Below are 4,478 nucleotides of genomic sequence, written 5' to 3'. Positions count from 1 at the left end.
CAGTGCGCTCAGCCATTTCTTGATATCATATGGAGTGAATCGAATTGGCTCAAGACTGGCTTCTGTGATGGGGAGATCTCGTGAGGAGGCCGAGATGGATCATCCACTCGGCACTTCTGGCCGAAGGTGGTTGCAAACACTTCAGCCTTGTCTTTTGCACTCGCGTGGTGTACTCTGCCATCATTGAGGATGGGGATGTTTGCAGAGCCTCCTCCTCCCGTTAGTTGTTTAATTGTCCGCCACTATTCACGACTGGATGAGGCAGGACTGCAGAGCTTTGATCTGATCCGTTGGTTGTGGAATTGCTTAGCTCTGTGTTTCGCATGTTGCTTCCGCTGTTTAGCATGCATGCAGTCCTGAGTTGTAGCTTCACCCAGGTTGGCACCTCATTTTTAGGTACGGCTGGTGCTGCTCCTGGCATGATCTTCTACACTCTTCATTGAACCAGGGTTGATCCCCTGGCTTGTTGGTAATGGTAGAGTGAGGAACATGCCGGGCCATGAGGTTACCGATTGTGGTGGAAAACAATTCTGCTGCTGCTGATGGCCCACAGCGCCTCATGGATGCCCAGTTTTGAGTTGCTAGATCTGTACTGAATCTATCCCATTTAGCACGGTGGTAGTGCCACACAACACGTTGGATGGTGTCCTCAGTGCGAAGACGGGACTTCATCCCCACAAGAACTGTGCGGTGGTCACACCTACCAATACTGACATGGACAGATGCATTGGTGAGGATGAGGTCAAGTAGGTTTTTCCCTCTTGATGGTTCTCTCACCACTGCCACAGGCCCAGCCTGGCAGCTATGTCCTTCAGGATTCGGCCATCTCGGTCAGTAGTGGTGCTACCGAGTCACTCTTGGTGATGGACATTGAAATCCCCCACCCAGAGTACATTCTGTGCCCTTGCTACCCTCAGTGCTTCCTCCAAGTGGTGCTCAACATGGAGGAGGACTGATTCATCAGCTGAGGGAGGGCGATAGGTGGTAATTAGCAGGCGGTTTCCTTGCCCATGTTTGACCTGATGCCATGAGACTTCATGGGGTCCGGAGTCAATGTTGAGGACTCCCAGGGCCACTCCCTCCTCCCTCCTGACTGTATACCACTGTACCGCCACCTCTGGTGGGTCTGTCCTGCCTGTCTGACAGGACATACCAAGGGATGGTGATGGAGGAGTTTGGGACGTTGGCTGAAATTTAAGATTCTGTACGTACCTGGATCAGTAATGATGACCAGTACCTGGATCGGTAATTAGGACCAATACCTGGATCAATAATGAGGCCAAGTACCAGGATCAGCAAGGGGGAAACTGTGTCTGGAGCAGTAATGGGGGCCTGCAGATGGATCAGTAATGAAGACCAGTACCTGGATCGGTAATTAGGACCAGTACCAGGATTTGTAATTGGGTCTATTACCGGGATCAGTAATGAGGACCAGTGCATGGATCAGTAATGAGTACCAATACCTGGATCAGTGATGAGGACTAGTAACTGGATCAGTAATTTGGACCTGTACCTGGATCAGTAACGGAGACCAGTACCTGGATCAGTAATGGGGACTAGTACCTGGATCAGTAATTTGGGCCTGTACCTGGATCAGTAATGGGGACCAGTACCTGGATCAGTAATATGGACCATTACCTGGATCAGTAATGGGGACCAGTACCTGGATCACTAATGGGGCCCTGTACCTGGATCATTATTTAGGGCCTGTACCTGGATCATTAATGGGCCCAGTACCTAGATCAGTAATGAGGACCAGTTCCTGGATCAGTAATGGGGGCCAGTAGCTGGATCAATAATGGGGGCCAGTACCTGGATCAGAAATGTTGAAACTGTTCCTGGATCAGTAATGAGGACTAGTAACTGGTTTATAATGAGGACCAGTACCTGGGTCAGTTCTGGGGACCAGTACCTGGATCAATAACGAGGACCCGTACCTGGATCAGTAATGGGGGCCTTTACCTGGATCAGTAATGAGTGCCAGCCCCTGGATCAGTGCTGAGGGCCTGTACTGGGATCAGTTCTGGGGACCAATAGCTTGATCAGTAATGAGGACCAGTACCTGAATCAGTAATGGGGGCCTGTACCTGGATCAGTAATGGGGGCCAGTACCTGGATCAGTAATGGGGGCCTGTACCTGGGTCAGTAATGGGGGCCAGTACCTGGATCAGTAATGGGGGCCTGTACCTGGGTCAGTAAGGGGACCTGTACCTGGATCAATAATGGGAACCTGGACCTGGATCAGTAATGGGGACCTGTACCTAGATCAGTAATGGGGACCTGTACCTGGGTCAGTAATGGAGACCTGTACCTGGATTAGTAATGGGGACCTGTACCTGGATGAATAATGGGAACCTGGACCTGGATCAGTAATGGGGATCTGGACCTGGATCAGTAATGGGGACCTGTACCTGGATCAGTAATGGGGACCAGTACCTGGATCGGTAATGAGGGCCTTTACCTGAATCAGTAATGAGGGTCTGTACCTGGATCAATATTAGGGGCTTCTACCTGGAGCAGAAATGAGGGTCTGTACCTGGATCAATATTAGGGGCTTCTACCTGGAGCAGAAATGAGGGTCTGTACCGGGATCAGTCCTGGGGTGCGGTACCTGGATCAGTAACGAGAACCAGTAGTTGCATCAGTAATGGGGCCTGTACCTGTATCAAAATTGGTGACCTGTACCTGGATCAGTAATGAGGACCGGTACCTGGATCAGTAATGAGAACCAGTAATTGGTTCAAAATGAGGAACAGTACCCGGGTCAGTTACGGGGACCAGTACCTGGATCACTAACGAGGACTAGTACCTGGATCAGTAATGGGGCCTTTACCTGGATCAGTAATAGGGGCCTCTACCTGGATCAGTACTGAGGGCCTGTACCATGGATCAGTGATGGGGACCTGAACCATAATCGGCAATGAGCACTAGTAACTGGTTCACAATGAGGACCAGTTCCTGGGTCAACTACGGGGACCAGTATCTGGATCAATAACGAGGACCCATACCTGGATCAGTAATAGGGTCCTTTACCTGGATCAGTAATAGGGTCCTTTACCTGGATCAGTAATAGGGGCATCTACCTGGATCGGTAATAGGGGCATCTACCTGGATTAGTAATGAGTGCCAGAACTGGATCAGTAATGGGGGCCTGTACCCGGATCAGTTCTGGGGACCAATAGCTTGATCAGTAGTGAGGACCAATACCTGGATCAACAATGGGGACAAGTACCTGGATCTGTAATTAGGGCCTGTTCCTGGATCAGTAATGAGGACCAATAGCTTGATCTGTAATGAGGACAAGTACCTGGATCAGTAATGGGATACTGTACCTGGATCAGTGATGGGGAAACTGTACCTGGATCAGTAATGGGGAAACTGTACCTGGATCAATAATGGGGACCTGTACCTGGATCAGTAATATGGACCATTACCTGGATTAATAACGTGGACCAGTACATGGATCATTAATGGGTCCCTGTACCTGGATCATTATTTAGGGCCTGTACCTGGATCATTAATGAAGACCAGTTCCTGGATCAGTAATGGGGGCCAGTAGCTGGATCAATAATGGGGACCAGTTCCTGGATCAGTAATGGGGGCCAGTATCTGGATCATTAATATGGACCATTACCTGGATTAATAACGCGGACCAGTACGTGGATCGTTAATGGGGCCCAGTACCTGGATCAGCAATGGGTGCCTGTACCTGGATCATTATTTAGGGCCTGTATCTGGATCATTAATCGGTCCAGTACCTAGATCGGTATTGAGGACCAGTTCCAGGATCAGTAATGGGGGCCAGTAGCTGGATCAGTAATGAGGACCTGTACCTGGATCAGTAATGGGGGCCTGTACCTGGATCAGTAATGGGGGCCTGTACCTGGATCAGTAATGAGGACCTGTACCTGGATCAGTAATGGGGGCCTGTTCCTGAATCAGTAATGGGGGCCTGTACCTGGATCAGTAATGGGGGCCTGTACCTGGATCATTATTTAGGGCCTGTACCTGGATCATTAATGAAGACCAGTTCCTGGATCAGTAATGGGGGCCAGTAGCTGGATCAATAATGGGGACCAGTTCCTGGATCAGTAATGGGGGCCAGTATCTGGATCATTAATATGGACCATTACCTGGATTAATAACGCGGACCAGTACGTGGATCGTTAATGGGGCCCAGTACCTGGATCAGTAATGGGGGCCTGTACCTGGATCATTATTTAGGGCCTGTACCTGGATCATTAATCGGCCCAGTACCTAGATCGGTATTGAGGACCAGTTCCAGGATCAGTAATGGGGCCAGTAGCTGGATCAATAATGGGGGCTAGTACCTCGATCATTAAGGAGGGCCTGTACCAGGATCAGCAATGAGGAAAAGTACCTGCATCAGTAATGGGGAAACTATACCTGGATCAGCAATGAGGACTAGTACCTGGATCAGTAATGGGTAAACTGTACCTGGATCAGTAATGAGAGCC

The sequence above is a fragment of the Heptranchias perlo genome, chromosome 21 (assembly GCF_035084215.1).
Source record: "Heptranchias perlo isolate sHepPer1 chromosome 21, sHepPer1.hap1, whole genome shotgun sequence".
NCBI classification, from domain to species: Eukaryota; Metazoa; Chordata; class Chondrichthyes; order Hexanchiformes; family Hexanchidae; genus Heptranchias; species Heptranchias perlo.
This window is presented reverse-complemented; position numbering follows the sequence as displayed.